The sequence below is a fragment of the Phyllostomus discolor genome, chromosome 14, assembly GCF_004126475.2.
Source record: "Phyllostomus discolor isolate MPI-MPIP mPhyDis1 chromosome 14, mPhyDis1.pri.v3, whole genome shotgun sequence".
Classification (NCBI taxonomy): Eukaryota; Metazoa; Chordata; class Mammalia; order Chiroptera; family Phyllostomidae; genus Phyllostomus; species Phyllostomus discolor.
Genome location: NC_040916.2, coordinates 46,341,646 through 46,360,719, shown reverse-complemented (window position 1 = coordinate 46,360,719; position 19,074 = coordinate 46,341,646). Strand labels below are relative to the sequence as shown.

Here is a 19,074-nt window from a genome sequence, read left to right as displayed (position 1 = left end):
AAGATTGGTGGTATTTACAGAAGCATAAAAATCAGGAAATACCTAGGAATAAATCTAATGAAAGACATGAAAGGTCTGCACTCAGAAAATTATAAATGTTACTGAGATTGATTAAAGAAGATTTAAATGAATGGAAGATTATGCTTTGTTCATGAATTGAAAGGCTCAGTATTTTTAAGATGTCAAATCTTCCTAACCTAAATTCATTTATAGATGCAATAAAATCCCATTTAGAATCTCTGAAGTGTTTTTGTAATCCTCACCTGAGGACATGCTTATTGATTTTAGAGAGAGGAAAAGGGAGGGAGAGAGAGAGAAGGAGAGAATCATTGATGCAAAAGAGAAACATCAGTTGGTTGCCTTTCATATGCGCCCCAACCAGGCACTGAATCTGTAACCTAGGCATGAACAGGAATCGAACCCATGAGCTTTTGGTTTATAGGATGATGCCCCAACCAACTGAGCCACATTGGCTAGGACAGAATCTCTGAAGTTTTAAAAGTAAAGATTGATAAAGTAACTTTTTAAATTGATATGACAATATGGAAGGCGAAGATTAACCCAAGACAACCTTGATGAAGACAGACTTTCTGGACATACTAGGTGTCAAAGTATATTATAAAGGAAGACAGCATAGCATTGAGGCAAAGTTGAACAAATGGATCAATGAAAGGTAACACAGTCCAAAATCAGACATACGTCATTATGGACATTTGATTTATGACAGGTGGTGGTATAATTCAGTGAGGAAAGGATAACTTTTTTTTGAAATATGTTGCTGGGTTCATTGGATTTCCATAAAGCAAAACAATGTAGTTCTCAGGTGGATTTTTACATGTAAAAGTAAAAGATGATAATATAGGAGAATCTCTTCAAGACCTTGGGTAGAGAAATAATTCTTAAACAAAACTAAAAAAGTATGTTGTAAAGAGAAAAATTGGGCTGCATTGGAAGTAGAAATGCCTGTCCATTTAAAGACCCTATCAAAGGAAAGAAGAGAATCCCACAGAGTGGAGCATATATATCACACATTTAGCCAATAAAAGGCTCTTTGACATCAATCTTTGTAATATTTTCTTGGATATATTTCCTTTGGCTAGGGAAACAGAAGCAAAAATAAACAAATTGGACTATGTAAAACTAAAAAGGTTTTGCACAGTGAAGGAAACCACCAACAAAATGATAATTTACTGAATGGGAGAAGATATTAAAAAATAATATATTCAATAAGGGGTTAATATCCAAAATATATAAGGAACTCATACAACTTAGAACTAAAAAATAAACAATCCAATTAAAAAACAAGCAGATGATGTGAATAGGCACTTCTCTAAAGAGCATTACAGATAACCAGTAGACATATGAAAAGATGCTTAACATCATTTATCATCAGGGAAGTGCAAATTAAAACCACAATGAGATACCACCTAATATCTTTCAGAATGTCTATCATAAAAAATCAACAAACAAGTGTTGGCAAGGATGTGGAGAAAAGAGAAGCCTTGTACACTATTGGTGGAATTGTAAATTAATGCATCCACTATAGAAAACAGTATGCAGATTACTCAAAAAAATTAAAAAAGAACCACCATATGACCCAGCAATCCCATTTTTGGGTATTTATCCAAAGAAAACAAAAACACTAATTGTAAAAGATATATGCACCCTTATGCTCATTGCAGCATTATTTACAATAGCCAAGAAGATGTGGAAGCAACCCAGGTGTCCATTGACAGATAAATGGATAAGAAGATGTGGTACACATATATAATGGAATGTTACTGAGCAATAAAAGGGAATGAAATCTTGCCATTTGCAACAAGAGGAATGGATCTAGAGGGTATTATACCAAGTGATATGTATCAGAGAAAGACAAATACTGTGTGACTTCACTTATGAGGGGAATCTAAAATAAACCATAACAAATGAATAAATGAACCAAACAGAAACAATCCATAGATACTGAGAACAAACTGATGGATGCCAAAAGGGAGAGGTTTAGGTAGGTGGATGAGAAAAAAAAGACAAGAATCATGGGTAACATCTAGATTTTGGCTCCAGCAAAGAGTTATTGCTCACTATTTTTATTATTCCCGTCATCTTGCACCAAAATCTGCAGCCCATCTTTTTTTCTGCTCTGACTCTTGTGGTGTTATTATCCATTTTCCCACTTAGCAGCCCAGAATGATTTTTTTAGATTTTTTTCTCACCCAAGGACATTTTTTCATTGCTTTTAGAGAGAGAGGAGGGACAGACAAAAACATTGGCTGCCTTCCGTATATTACTGGACTAGGGATTATATATGTGGGACTGGGGATTGAATCCTCAACCTTTCAGTTACAGGATGATGCTCCAACCAACTGAGCCCCATTGGCCTGGGCTGGAATGATATTTTAAGCATACGTTCCACCTTGACTAGGTAGTTCAGTTGGTTATGGCATCATCCTGATATGCCAAGGATGAAGTTTCTATCTGCTCAGGACACATACAGAAATCAACCAATGAATGCATGAGTAAGTGGAACAACAAGTTGATCTCTCTCTGTGTCTCTTCTCTTTCTCTCTTTAAAATCAATAAATAAAAGTTAAAAAATACATTCAATTATATTACTGCCTCTGCTTAATACTCTCCAATGATTTCTCATGTACTTAAAATGATGTACAAACTCTGCTATGCCCCTTCTTACTTGGTCTAGTCTAGCTCTCTGACATGACCATATACTCTGTTCCTCTTGTTAAATATGCTCTAGGCACATTAGCTTCTTCCTGTTCTTTAAAAAAGTTTACTCCTACTTAGAATCTTGCCCTTTGCCTTAACTGACATTAAGTCAGTCATTAAGATCTCAGCTCAAAAGATAATTTTGTCATTAAGATCTCAGCTCAAAAGATAATTTCCAGAGAGCACTTTACTGGCTGGTCATTCTTTTCCTACATCTAAACTCTCACCTCCTATTACTCTACTACATCACTCTCCTATTTTTCATTGTTCTTATTACTGTGTGAAATTTTGTTAATTTATTATTTACTGAAAGTCTTCCCCTACTAAAATGTAACCTCCTAAGAGTAGGGAGTTTATCTTGTTCACTGTTGTATAATCAGCCAAGAGTAGCACCTTGCAAATATAAGGTACTTAATATACATTTGTTGAATGAATGAATAAATGGAAAATATAGCAATATAAAGAGAGTATTGAGTAGCCTCATAGAAAAACATTTATGCCCCCACTTTCCTTCTGTATTGAAATAAACTTTTAGTAACAGTTCTACCAAAGGTAAAAAACCCTATACATCTAGAACTTTTTGCCTTAGAGTATACATCCAGATTTCTACCTTGCTTAACACCAAATAGGCAAAGTTAGATGTATTCCCTCTTACTTACTTCCTTCACCAGAAGAACAAGTAGAATGTAGCCTGAAGGAGCTTGCTGGGTGCTGCAGTCTGTGATAATGGCCTTTTTATAGTAGGTCTATTCAAGGTGGAGCCATTCTCTGTAGGTTGGTCTGATTCATTTCTAACCAAACCCAGATCCACCCACATCTCCACCTCTATTTCTCTAGCGACCATGTTTACTTCTTAGCTGCCACACATACTGACTTATACTGGGTTGAATCAGTTCCAAAATTATATAAACCCCAAATATTGGGTATTTTATGGAAGGTTTCCTTTGGCTCTCATAGGTTGTATGCAGAGTTTACACCTTCTACTTTTTTTTACTAACTTCAGATTTGAGTTGGCAGGTGCTTAATAAATATCTATGGATAAATACACTATGTTACTTGTGTCTCTAAAGGAACAGAATATACATTTATGAGCAACTTAATTCATGGCTGAAATATGTCAGAAGCACCTGCCTGCGTGTTCCTTTTTATCTATAAATTCTGTTGCTGGATACTGAGAGAAGTTGTCATGAGATGAATGGTCACCTAGAAATCATGATGAATGGAGAGAAAACAGCAAATTTAATTCTGTCTTTTCAAAAGAGAGCAAAAAAAATGAGCTCTTGGGTGACAAGCAGTAATCACTAGGAGCTAGCATGAGTTTATTAGGCAAGAATCAATAGTCTATTTTCACATTGTTTTCAAGGTTACTACATTGGCTATCGGAGACATGTTCTATGTCCTCTTCCTGTGGGTTAAAGCGGGTATTTTCTCCTTTATTCTCATAAATATACAGGACACCCCTATTTTTTAACTTTCTCTTGTTTTCCAGACTATGTCGAACCCTACATCTTTATTTGAATGTGTTTTAATTACCCCAGTCCATACTGTTCAAATCTGAACTAATTATCATGCCCTATAACAAAATGTACTGTTTTATAGATGTCTACATATTAATTACATCCCCATGTACTGACTTTCTCAAGCTACACAAAGTAATTTTTCACTTCTCACCATTCTTTATCTCCATAATGATGCCACATCATGTAAACTGTACTTAGCCTTATATTCTTTGTATGTGAGCGTATTTTCTGTCTCCAGTGCTACAATTTTAGTTCTAGACCTCACCATCTTTCAACTGCGTATTTTAAATGGTGTCATAACAATCTCCTCTACTAGTAGGCTTCCCAAATCATCTTCTAATATTACCCTGCCATTTCCTCTGCTGGCTTCTTCTAGCCTGTAGAATTCCAAAATTCTTTATTGACGTAGAAGCCCCTTCACAATAGATAGGCATCTGTATCTTTCTAGCTGCTTCTCATATCACCTCTATTTTATGAGAAAGTCACTCTAGACTGACAAAATTCTTTGAATGAACCTTGTGTGGCCCACCACTGTTCAAAATCTTTGCATGCTGCCCTTACTACCTGGACAGTCCCTCAACCTCATCTTCTCTGTCTTTTAAGACCCTTGGTACCAGTAATCATCTTCATAAAGTTTTACTTGACATCTATAGATGGGTTGCTGTTCCCTCATATACTCTGTATTTATCTCTCTTGTAGCACTGGTGATATTTTATTTTAATTATTTGCATATGTGTCTGTACCCCATCTCCCAAGTTGTGTTTCTTTTTCAATCTGATATTGACTGGGTCACAATCATCTTTAGTGTCTTGGGCTTTATAAGAGTTCATGGGACATGATCAAATAAGAAATGCAGGGGTGTAGATTAACTTATTAGAGCCAATCAGATAGAAAAATGCTTGGGGTTTTAAAAACTTTGTTTAATGTCCTCATTTCTAACCTTATTAGACCAGGAATTTTTCTTTTATTGAACATTAATTAACATTTATAGAACACAGGTATTCATTTTCTTCTTGGTTTTAATTGTCTTTCTATGCATTTAGTTATTGTTTTTTGTCTTTCATCATGCTGTCATAATAATAATAGTGCTGTGTTGCATGCTCATTATGTGCTAACAATGCACTAAGATTTTGCACATATTGCCTCTGATGCTCAAAACAATGCTGTGAGGTCATTATAATCCCTATTTTTGAGATGAGGAAACTGATAGTGATAGGGTGATCAAGGTTACCCAGTGAGTAAGTTACAGAACAAGGATCAATCCCAGGTCTTCTGACTCTGACCCCCACATTATTTTCATTATACCACATTGCACTGGGTGTGGACTTTTCTACAATTTTGTTAGCTTTCTTCTTATTTTTACTGATTAAAACAGTGGTTTATCTCAATGTGCCCCAAGTACTGGCATTCTTATCTGTGGGTATTATTGCTGGGGCAGCAGAAAGGAAGGAGCACAGAGTGTGAGTAAGCTAACAGAGGTGGAGTCCAGAGATTGGCAAGGATGGGGAAACCTGGGATCTGACCTTTTGGTGGCCTGAAGACCTGAACATGCAGATTTATGTCAATTTGGGGGACAGTCTCTGATGGTCTGCTCCAGGACTGTTTTTTTTTTTACCATGTTCTGTTATTTTTATCAGTAACTTGGATGAAAATGTTGGCATGTAGCAAAAATTTTTAGGATGGACTGGGGATTTGAAAAGATTTCAGCTTGTCATACCAAATAGCTCAAATTTAATAAAATGAATCTTATAAAATAACAGTAAAATTCTGGCTTTGCTAAATTAAACTTCATAAAGACTGAGTAGAAATCATGAATAGAAGAAAGGTATTGTGACACTGACAGTGTGATGTAGTAACTGAAAATGTAATGTCATTTTGTGCTACATTAAAAGAAGCACATTAGCTAGAACAGAACAAATGGCAGTGTTTTTCTCGGCATTTGTCAGATTGTTTCTGTGGCTATTTGTTTAGTTCTGATGACCACCTTTCAATAGGCATGTGGACAGTTGTTATTTGTTCTGAGTAGAGTAAGTAAGATTACTAGGAAGATGGGTGGTAAACAGAACTGAGTAAGAAGCAGATGAATGGGAGATGAATATCTATCTTCAATTATGAGTGGCTGTTATATAGAAGAGGGATTATACTTGGGTTGTATCAAAAACTCAGAGAAATGGGTAGAAATGTTAGAAGCACATTTTGGCTTTGTACAAGCTGGAACTTTTTAATACCAGAATTGTCCAAACATCAAAATCATTATCTTTGGAGCTAGTGCATTCTCTGTTACTACCTAGAGAGTCTTAAAGTGGATGAGATGTTGGCAATCAACTAGTATAGCCTCCTCATATTGTAGTTGAAGGTGAGTAGATCTAGTGTGGCATGACTGACAGATCAAAGGCTCCAACCAAGGACTTTTCATCGTAAATCCTCTTTGCATCACAACAGGTTACATCAGTTACCGGGAGATGAGCACGAGACAGGGATATTTTGGAGGAGAGTTAAGTAGAAGACTATTGGGTTGATGTCTGATAAATCCAATTCAACCTGAGAGTGTGATTCTATCATCCAAGTACATTTTTTGCCTGACTTGATTCAGCTCAGCTCAGAAGGCTCTTTGATCAGTGCAGGTTAGTAACTGTAGGGGTAACAGGGCTATCAATCTCACTTCATGGCGTAAATAGTACAACCTTTGGGTTTCCATACCCTACTTCATGCCAAGAGAGCTGATCCTTCCCTCTGGCGTATTAGCTTTTTTTAAAAAAAAGATTTTATTTATTTATTTTTAGAGAGAGGCAAAGGAAGAGAGAAAGAGAGGGAGAAAAAACATTGGTGTGTGAGAGAAACACTGATCAGTGCCTCTTGCCATGACCCCGACTGGGGACCTGGCCTACAACCCAGGCATGTCCCCTGAGAGTTTGCAGAATGATACCCAACCCACTGAGCTACACCACTCAAGGTGGCATATTAGCTTTTTATTTTCAGCATCCCAAAGGAATTTTTTATTTAAGTCTTTAAAATTAGTGTTCATTGAATTATGATCTTGGAAATACATCTTCTCTATCCTGAGAGAGAACATACTCTTCATTTCATTGTTACAAGACATGTTACAAGACAATGAAATGGTTTCAGAGGTGTTTTGATATCTACAGTTACATATTGTCGCTGCCAGGATTTGTTAAGGGGTGAAGAAAACTCCACGGTCAGTAGTTATTGACAAATCACAAATTATAGGATTTCAATTACAATCATTCAATTGTTTGTCCCTCTTTTTCTCTTCCAATGGGCTGAGAAGGCATTATGTTGCCATAATACCTGTGGGCTGCTGATGTGGGTTAGGTTGTCCCAGTTTAAGGAACACAGCCCTTTGAGATGTGTGACTGAGGCTGTAGGAGTAAAGGGGAGTTGGAATTTGTGGTTAAAAGATTTCCTAAAGGAGCTGAAGTCATCTCCTGGGAGGTGCTGTTTTGGGGTTGAAATTTTTTTAGGTTGAATATTATTGTGGATTCCTTGGCATAGTTGTGGCTGATGTTCCTGCTTAGTCACACAGTGGTGGAGCAATATCTGGCAAGGACACATCTACTGAGAGCTTGCATTTGCCCAGACAACAGTGAAGGAAAGCAATGTTGATCAAAAAATTTCAAGTTGCCTATAGAGCTCTCAGATTCTGCTTTCTTTAGTCTCTCCCTTCTTCTCTCTCTCTCTTTCCTGTCTCTTTCTGTGTGTCTGTGTGTATAAAACATGTCATTTCAATTTTTGCAGATGCAGAAGTGACTGGATCCATACACATGCACAGTGAGAACTTGTGTGAGGCAGACAGATCAGAAAATTACCATGAAAGATAAATCTTTTGAATAATGAGAACAGTCTCAAGGAAGTGCTTATATCAATAAGCTAATATTTTTCTAAAAATTATGGTTATTGAGTCCCTCAGGTACAATTATAGAGATGGCCAGAGCATTCTAGGGTGTCTGGGAAGGGAATTACATCTATACAGTAACTGTGTTATAAGAAAGTTTTTTTTGTAATAATCAAGAACAAAAGCAATAACAGAAGGAATAATAGAAAAGCAACAAATTACCACATGTGGTTAAGGAAAAAGCCTCATGACTTACTTATGAATGGTTATAAACAGAGAGATTGTGAGATTTTTTTAAATGGCCATATTAGAAATGACTAGTATCAGCAGTAAAAGGTGAACCAGTTATCATTTCATGTCACATAGGAACCATGAGTTTTGGTGACAGAGTGGTGCAGTGGTAGGAAACGGGAAAAAAGAAATCTAGGAGCAAGCTAGGTCAGAGACATTATAGTTGTACTGACCAAATTTTACCAATGTCGTCATTCATACAGGTCTAGAATTAGATGAGTAATTACAGGAAACTGTGGAAGATCAAGAGGGTTTGAAACTTGAAATAAGCTCCTACTCCTCGTTTTCACCTGCTCCCTTTGTTTATAGGGACATTGTAGACAGATAGAGAATTTAGAATGTATTCTGGAGGGACATTTTCTGCAGGTATCATAGCGAAGTTGTGATTAAGAGATAGGTCAGGGTGTTAAGAGATGAATGAAGCATTTATTCATTCAACAAGCATTTGTTGCCAGCTGACTTCTCACCAGTCACCATACTTGTCTGAGGGCTATCAATGAAGAAGACGTGCTTCAGTTCCTCAAAGAGTTCCTAATCTAATGAAGAAAGCAGACATGTAAACAATGTGATGTGTATTACAATAAAGGCTTTTGTAAATTATTATGGAAGAACAGCTGAGGAAGCAATTTGTTCACTTGTATTTTTAACATTTCCCCCCAGCTTTACTGTTGAATAATTGACAAATATAAATATATATTTAAAGTACACATTGTGATGATTTGAGACCCATATACATTGTGGAATGATCACCAACATTAAATAATTAATCACCTCATATGGTTAACTCTTTTTTTTGTGGTGGGAATGCTTAAAATATACTGTTAGCAACTTTCAAGTATACAATATAGTATTATTGATGGTAGTCATCATGCTTAACATTAGGTACTCAGAATTTATTTTGCTTATAATTGAAAACTTGCACTCTTTGACCTACATTTTTCCATTCTCTTATTCCCAGCTCCTGGAAGCCATTTTCTATTCTCTGTTTCTATAAAATTGGCTTTTTTTCTTTTTTAGATCTCACATATAAGTGATAACAGTATTTGTCTTTCTCTATATGACTTAATTCACTTGGAATAAGTCTCTCCATGTTGTCACAAAAGGCAAGATTTTTTTACATGGCTGAATAATATTCTATTTTATAAATACATTTTACAATATCTTTAAAAAAAGATTTTATTTATTTTTAGAGAGAGGGGAAGGGAGGGAGAAAGAAAGGGAGAGAAACATCAATGTGTGAGAGATACATCAATTGGTTGCCTCTCACATGCCTCCAACTGGGGACCTGGCCCACAACCCAGGCATGTGCCATGACTGGGAATTGAACCAGCAATGTTTTGGTTCGTAGGCTGGTACTCAATCTACTGAGCCACACCAGCCAGGGCATATTTTACAATATCTTTATCCATTCATCCATTGAAGGGTATTTTGGTTGTTCTATACCTTACTTATTATGATTAATGCTTCAGTGAACACAGGAATGCAGATATGTCTTTGAGATAAATGATTTCATTTTCTTAGATATATACCCAGGAGTGGATTGCTGGATTATATGGCCATTCAATTTTTAATTATTTGGGGAACTTTCCTGCTGTTTTTCATAAAGGCTGTACCAATTTACATTTTTACCAGTAGCCAGCAGGATTTCCTTTTGTCCCCATCCTCACCAATTCCTGTTATCTCCTGTCTTTTGGTTAATAACAAGCCTAACAAGAGTGAAGTGATATCTCATTGTGCCTTTGATTTACACTTGCCAGATGATTAGTGATCCTGTACCTATTGGCTATTTGTATGTCTTTTTTTGCAAATACATCTATTCAAATCCTTTGCCTACTTTTAATTGGATTATTTGCTTTTTTTATTGACTTGTGTGAGTTCTTGATGTATTTTTTATATTAACCCCTTATCAGATATATGGCTTATAAATATTTTCTCTCATTCTATCAGTTGTCTTTTCAGTTTATTGATTGTTTCCTTTGTTGTGCAGAGATGTTTAGTTTGGTGTGGCCCCACTCCTTTATTTTAATTAATTCTCCTTTAGACAGATTGTAAAGAGGCAATGTTTGAGCTGAGGTCTAATGAGTGCACTTGTTGGCTATGTGGGAAAGAAGAGGAGAGGTGGACCTGAAAGGCCTTATGGAAAGGACTCAAAAGCCATATGAAGTACAGTGGATGTTATCCTGTTTACATTGGTTAGCAGCTAAAGAGTTTTTAAGCAGAAAAATGACAGGATCAGATTATTTTTAGTTAAAATAGCTCTACTAAGAATATGGATGATGAATTGAGCTTTGATACAGGGAAGGTTGCTGGCAATTTGAAAAAAAGAGGAAAGCTACAGAGGTTTCAGACAAAAGTGTTGCAGTGGGATTGAAGGGGCAGATATTTCAAAAGTAGACTTGAAGATACATCTGACGTGAAGGCTGAGGGAGGGCAAAGAACAAGAGGCAATAGTTCAGAGTCTTGGCAGGAAGCTTTGGAAGGGGCAAGCTTAATAAAGTACAGTGTGATGGGTGGTTAGACGAAAATGATGGAGAAACCAGGAAAGGAGTTTAGTTGGGCAGGTGGTGGAGAGTTGGTATCAACATACCAGGGTCATATTTCAGGCCAGAATTTTGAGTTGGAAACTAGGAAAGGCTGCAAAACCAAGTAGAGTTCATAACATGAGATACTCTGGCACAAGGGAACTATGTAGAGACCTTGTTATCCCAATGGAGAAGGATTAAAATTAGACTAGCAGCACAGGTGACCTGATCGTGATTCCTGAGCTTTGGGGAAACTTTCATCCTTAAATTCCTCCAGCTGACAGTTAGTACTTGTTCTGCCTGATGGAAATCGCCCTAAACTTCCTAAACTCACTGAGCTGAGGACCACTCTATCTGCTCTGCACCCACTTTTTATCAGCTTTGACTTTAGTCTTCTCTTGCAAACCTCTTGGTTACTTATCCAACATAATTCACCACCCACACCCTGTGTAGCCTTTTGAGTATACCACACCCTTGACATCAGTATAATCAAGGGAGGGCCCAAAGTAGTGTATAGGGCAAAGCTATGTGGCCAGAACAGTTGCATAGTCTATTAATCTGGGAAATGATGGGTTCAGAAGGTGAACATCTGAACTACTCTGGAGTTAAAGTGGCATATTGTGACAATTTCTGTTTATAGAAAAATTTAGTAACCATTATTCAGGACTCTAAAGTACCATAGGTCCAGAAGATTCACTGAGACCCAGTGCTCCATAGTCCTTAAGTGTGACTTTACAAGTCTAATGATGCTCTTTTTGTTAAGCTCATATTTGTTCCTATCACAGTGATCTTGTTGAGGTAGAGGTGTGCTCTTGCCCTGCCAACATTTCTGTTCATTTTATCAGCATCTCCTAAAGTATGACCTGATTTTTTTTTGTTTTTTACAGCACTTATTTCCAAGGTATTATCTCATTTTAGGATATCCAGACAAGTTGGGGCAAAGTCTCCCAAGGCTGAAAAGAACAACAGTTTGTGGCATCCCACAGTGTTGATTATTTATTTATTTATCTATCTATTTATTTATTTCTTATAATAGAATGTTTCTCAGACTTGTGTGTCATCCTTGTGTGGGGGCCATGTCAATCTTCTCTGTATTGTTCCAGTTTGAGTATATGTGCTGTCAAAGTGAGTGAGCACCCACAATATTGACTTTTAAACCAGTGTGTTTAGTCTGGAGCCGACATCTTTTGTCTTTGGCTTTTGGTTTCTTGAGGGTGACTTCTGTTCTGTGGAATTCTTGAGACACTGAGATAGTTGTGTCCTCAATTTTTGTTTAATTATTTTAATTTATATTACCCAGATTCTACCTGTTTAACTTATTTTATCATTTTTCTAATCAGGCCATCAGTTACTCTTGCAGAGTGTTTTCTGGCAGTATTTCATGTATATTCATGCCTACAGCCATTCATGGAAAATTACTTGCAGTTCTTTTTACAGAATGGACTTCGTAGTCCTAACCTAGTCTTCTTATTTTTCTCATGAAATTTATTACTATGAACTTATTAGATGATGTATATGAAATGGCTGAACTTAAATAACACCGTGGTCACAATATTGGTGTTTTAACTGATGCCAAGGTCACAAAATCCATGGTATAGTGTTGAGAACAGTCTTAGAAATTTCACCAATTTGTGTTTGACTCTTGGCTCCTGTAGTTACCAGCTCTGTCACTTTGAGCAAATTTCTTAACCTCCCTGATTCTGTTTTCTTACATTTAAAGTAAGGATAATAATATATACAGTGCATAGTTATAGAGTGTATTATATTAATTTTCTGTCAATGATGTGACCCGTTCCCTGGCATCACAGCAGGTGTTCAATATGTGTTAACTATTAGTTTTGTGTAATTATTAAATTACAGAATTCTTAACTCAATATGAGGCAGTCCTATTTTGTTTAAATTTTTACATATGTATGTGTTTCCATCAGGAGATGAGTGGAAATATATAGCTTCTTCTTTTTAAGGACTTTTCCTTCAGCAGTAGACCCCTCTCCCTGAGATTATGGACATTGTTGAGTATCCTTTTTAGGGTATAGTGTGGTCTGTGGGATTTGTTTACTAATTCTAGGAGATGAAGGAAAATGTTTTTTATTTGTTTTAGGAAAAGAGTAACTTTAGGGGGATAGTAAATGATTAATGTAAATAGCAAAATAGTAACAATTATTCTAGGTACAGTTATTGTTTGCTTCCTTTGTCTATATGCTATCTTCTCTAACAGTCACTGATTTTCCTGTGGGAATTCACCAATTTCCCATTCTTACTTCATGTGGTGAGGATGGGGTTGAAGGTCTATCTTTGACTCCGAGGATGAAGAATGTTACTTGGATATTACTAGGCAGGAGTGGGTGGGCATGTAACCTGGGCTAAGGCAGAATGAATCTCAGGGCACTTGTGGGAACCACCAGTATAGAGACATCATTCCATGTTCTCCTCCCCCTACACTTTGAGATTTGAACCTGGAGGCATGTGGGCTGAGCTACTGCAGCTATCTTGCAACTGTATGTCAGGAAGTCTGTCAAAAGTCTCCTTAAAATAGAGCCAACAGAGAGGAAAGCAGAACTGAGGGATTGAGAGACTCACTCAGTCCAGGTAATACACTTTCAGTACTGCTGGCAAGATCCATACAGGACTTTTCAATTATATGAAGCAATATATTCACTTCTGTATTTAATAAAGTTTGAGTTGAGTTTTTCTGTTATTCAGATAGAAGTAGAACTAACTGATATAATTTTTATTTGCTTTTTACTGTATTCTCCATTTATATGTATACTTGGTTGGACTAAATACTGAGATGATTCATTGGAACAGCTACACTGCTTTACTTTCATACCAGGAGTGCATGAGGTTTCCTAAACCCACATCCATCCCTGCCAACATCTACCATTGTTCAGTCTATTTCACTAGCATTTCAATTTATATTTCCCTAATTAATAATAAGTTTTAGAAGCATTTGAGATCTTGCTTCCTGGCATATATCATCAGTTTGGCTAAAAAAAACTACTCTTATAAAAATTCTCTACAGGAAATAATAATAATAATAATAATAATAATAATAATAATAATAATGTTTTCGTATCTCTATGTATATTTCTAAGCCATTTTGATTACCTATCACATAAATGCCCATTCAAATAATTTCCCTATTTTAAAAATATTTTTGACTAGAAGGAGCACCTTAGTATTCTAGATATTAGTCCATTGTTGGTTTTAGACATTGGAAATAATTTTTTTCAATCTGTCATCTGTCCATTAACTTTGTTCATGGCACCTTTCACTGAATAGAAATCTTTAAGTTCTATTTATTAAGTTTCACATTTAGGTCTTTATTCATTGGGAGTCTACCTTTGATGTAGTTTTATATAAAGATCCAGTTTTATTTTAATCTAGTGCGAGATAGGTTCAGACCATCTCCCATGCATATGTGGTGTCCCTTTGTTATATATTAAGTGCCCATATAAACATGGTTATTTCTAAGCTCTCCATTATGTTTCACTGATCTGTTTGTTGTTGAAGTAATTTCATACTGTTTTATTATTACGACTGTGTAGTATCTCTTAATACCTAGTAGGGCAAATTCCTCCTCTTTACTCCTCTTTTGAAATGTTGACTTCATGGAGTTTTGTTCCTCCATAAAAAATTTTATCCTGATCTCATCAAGATGGTGGTGTAGGCAGACATGGCTTGCCTCCTCACATGACCTCATCAAAATTACAACTAAAATATAGAACAGCCATCTCTCGGGACTGTCAGAAATCGAGTTGAATGGAAGTCCGACAACTATGGAATTAAAGAAACCACATCTATCCTGACTGGTAGGGGCGTGCAGACACAGTCCCCCCTGGTGTGGGGCTGGCTTCTCACCCACGTGTGGAGGATAAAAACTCGGGAGAGATATCTCAGGTTTGAGGAGTCCCAGCCCCACACCAGGCTTCTCGGCCTCACACCAGCCTTCCCAGCCCAGGGTTCCAGTGTCAGGAAGATAAGTTTCTACAACTTTTGGCTGCAAAAACCAGAGGGGATTGAGTCACTGAAAGAAACTTTAGCAGCCCCAGGCAGTTCCTCTTAAAGAACCCACACATGGTGGACTCACTGACTAAGACTTACTTCCTCTCAGCTCCAGCACTGGGGTAGCAGCTTGAAAGCACCAGTGGTGGACAGGGAGAAACTGAAGTATCTGGCATCAAGGTAAGCAGAGGCTATTGTTCATTTCTAAACCCTCCTGGCACAGAGTTGGCAAGCTGGTGCCATACCTGAGACTCCATCAACGTGGCTAACACTGCTGTACCCACCTTGAAGATCCTCTGAGACTTTGCCTCACCCAATTTATGGGCCCACCCATGCTGCTTTTCCATTTGAATGGCTGGCCTTGGCTTATGCTTCACAACTTCCTAAATCCTATCAAACAAGCAACAGCTGTTCTCTGTGAGCTTGAGTCTGGCACTCATGGTAAGTCAGACTAGATTCACAATGTGGCTTTGCCTGGGAATCTCTAAGCTGAGTACAAGTAGCAGCCATCTCATATTGCTTTATTGCTCAGGAAGGGCAGCCCTGGGCAAAACACAGGTGGGGGCTGACCCTAGTCTGCAGCACCTGGACAACCCCTAGGCCAGCACACCCAGGGGACAGCTACAGACCACATTGGAAAACCACCACCTTGCCCCTGCACAGCTGATCCTCTATGGAGGGTAGAGGTTGGTGGTATGTAAGTAGTCACAGCCAATCCTTGCAGCTGACTGACCTGGGTAAATTCCTCCCATTGATCTGCTGACAGCAACCAAGGCTCAACTACAAGAGGAGGGTGTACTAGCCCACATGAAGGGTGCATCTTGAGTGCCCAGCTTGAGTGATAGGGGAGGCTGTGCCACTGGACCCTATAGAATGCCTGCTACATTAGGCCATACTACTAAGACATGGAGTCAAAGCAGTTCTACCTAATAACAGAAATAAACACAGGGAAGCTGCCAAATCAAGGAGGCAAAGAAATATGGCCCAAATGAAAGAACAGACTAAAACACTAGAAAAAAAAAACCTAAATGAAATGGAAATAGCCAACCTATCAGATGCAGAGTTCCAGACACTGGTGATCAGGATACTCAGAGAAATCATTGAGTACAGCCACAAAATAAAGCAAGAAATGAAGGTTACACAAAGTGACATAAAGAAAAATATACAGGGAACCAACAGTGAAGGGAAGGAAGCGAGGATTCAAATTAATGATTTGGAACAAAAGGAAGAAATAAACATTACCTAGAATAGACAGAAGAAGTAAGAATTCAAAAACAAACAAAACAAAACAAAACAAAACAAAACAAAATGAAACCAAGGACAGGCTTCGGAACCTCTGGAACAACTTTAAAAGTACCAACATCTGAATGATAGGGGTGCCAGAAGGAGAAGAGAAAGAGCAAGGAATTGAAAACTTATTTGAAAAAATAATTAAAGAAAATTTCCCTAATTTGGCAAAGGAAACAGACATACAGGTCCAGGGAGCAAAGAGAGTCCCAAACAAGTTGAACCCAAAGAGGACCACACCAAGACACATCATAAATAAAATGCCAAAGGTTAAAAAGATAAAGATAGAATCTTAAAAGCAACAAGAGAAAAGGAGACAGTTGCCTACAAAAGAGTTCCCATAAGACTGTCCACACTGTTGGTGGGACTGCAGACTGGTACAACCACTATGGGAAACAGTATGGAACTTCCTCAGAAAACCAAAAATGGATCTGCCTTTTGACCCAGCAATTCCACTGCTGGTACTATCTCCTAAGAACCCTGAAACACCAATCCTAAAGAACCTATGCACCCCAGTGTTCATAGTAGCACAATTTACAATAGCCAAGTATTAGAAGCAACCTAGGTGCCCATCAGTAAATGAATGGATCAAAAAACTACGGTACATTTACACAATGGAATTCTATGCATGAGAGAGAAAGAAGGAGCTCCTACCCTTTGCAACAACATGGATGGAACTGGAATACATTATGCTAAGTGAAATAAGCCAGGTGGTGAAAGACAAATACCATATGGTCTCAGCTTTAAGTGGAACCTAATCAACAAAACAAAGAAACAAGCAAAATATAGCCAAAGACACTGAAATAGAGAACAGGCTGACAGTGTTCAGAGGGGAGAAGGGAGGGAATTTCAGGGGTTAAGGGCAAGGGTTTACAGGAACAAGTATAAAGGACATATAGGCAAAAACTAGGGGCGGGTGGAAATGGGAGGGAGTTGGGGAGGGATGTGTGGGTGTGCTGCAATGGAAGTAAAAGACAGAAAATTGTACTTGCACAATAATTAAAATAAAATAAAAAGACTGTGAGCTGATTTGTCAAAAGAAATATTACAGGCAAGAAGGTGCTGGAAAGAAGTATTCAAAGTCATGAAAAGCAAGGACCTACAACCAAGATTACTTTATCCAGCAAATCTGTCATTTAGAATTGAAGGGCAGACAAAGTGCTTCCCAGACAAGGTAAAACTAAAGGAAGTCGTCATCACCAAGCCGTTATTTTATGAAATGTTAAAGGGACTTATTTAAAAAAAAAAGAAGATCAAAACTATGAACAGTAAAATGACAACAAACTCACAAGTATTAACAGCTGAACCTAAACAATAAAAACAAAAACAAACTAAGCAAACAACCAGAACAGGAACAGAATGATAGGTATGGGTATCATTTGGAGGGTAATCAGCTGGTAGTGGGAAGGAAAAGAATGAGGGGAAAGGTACAGGGAATAAAAAATATAATTGGTAGGAACAAAACAGACAGGAGGATGTTAAGAATAGTACAGGAAAGGGAGAAGCCAAAGAACTTATATGTACGACCCATGGATATGAATTAAGGGGGGAATTATTGGAGGGAAGGGGGATACCAGAGGGGGACAAAGGGGAAAAATTGGGACAACTGTAACAGCATAATCAATAAAGTATACTTAAAAAAAACAAATAAATTCCTAACTAAAAAAAAATTTTTTAGAGTAAGATCATCACCTTTCTGAAAATTTTTTAAAAATTTAATCTATAAATCCAAAATAGTCACCAATACATCAAAATATGTTTTGTTAAATTTTTGGATTGTTCTTAATTTCAACAGAACAATAATAAAATTTAACAAAAATATTTTGGGGTATTGGTGGCTATATTGAATTTATAGATTAATTTCCTAGATTAATTTGGGATGAACTGATATATTTATTAAATTTAATTCTAAACAAGAGACAGAATGTGTCTTCATTTATTTATATAACCTTCTAGCATTTTCCCCCCATAAATTGTAAGAGAAAGTTTATTTAGATAGTTACAAAGGTATAGAAGTGAGCCAGCTGGACTATGTAGTTTCAGAAACAAGTTAACAGGAGCAAAAGAAAAGCCCATGGAGTTTGGGAGAGGGAAGGGCAAAGGTAAAGCATCTGGGGGAAGAAGAGAAGAACAGGGAAGGCGTCCACCTGTGTGTCCCCAAGATGGAGAGCACCCCTTATAGGTTTTTGAATTAGATTTAAAAATTTTCTCATGAAAGTATTATGTAGTCATTAATTTCTAGTTACTTTATATTTTTGTTGCTACTCTAAATGATATCTTATTTTATAAATACACATCATAATTGGTTACTGTTGGTGAGAAAAATATTTTTAACTTTTATAACTTTACTGATCAACTTGTTGAATTGTATTAATTGTAATAATTTGCTGATTGCATTTTTTTCTAGCTGCAGTATCTTATCACTGACAAATAATGAGTTTTTTTTTCTCATTTCCCCTGCAGTCAATGCACTTATTTCTCTTTCTTTATAACATTTGGCAGGATACCTCATACTTTGTTGAACACAAACAGTGATGTCCCTGACTTTGTTTCTGAAGGGAATGCCTGTACAGTTTTTACATTAATTATGAGTTATACTGTAAATTCTTGGTATATAACCTTTATGAAGTTCAAAAGCTTCCCATCTGTTTTATATGCATTAATATTTATCAAATACATTTTCTTCTTTAACTCATATAGGATTATTTTTCTCTCAGTACATTAATATGGCAAATTACACAGGTAGATTATCTGATTTTGAAACATTTTTGCATTCCCGGTATAAACCTGGGTTGATCATAATATATATCATTATTTTTAAAGCCACTATTATAGTTAGGTGATATTTAATTTAGCATTTTAAAATATACTTTCATAA

The 19,074-nt window shown here is 36.9% G+C and overlaps 1 non-coding gene across 1 annotated transcript; it reads right to left on the bottom strand.

Moving 5' to 3' along the window:
• Window positions 1-11,930: 11,930 nt before the first annotated feature.
• Window positions 11,931-12,041, bottom strand: LOC114489269. The gene has a single exon (XR_003683838.1). It is a non-coding gene; the product is annotated as a U6 spliceosomal RNA (small nuclear RNA).
• Window positions 12,042-19,074: the final 7,033 nt, after the last annotated feature.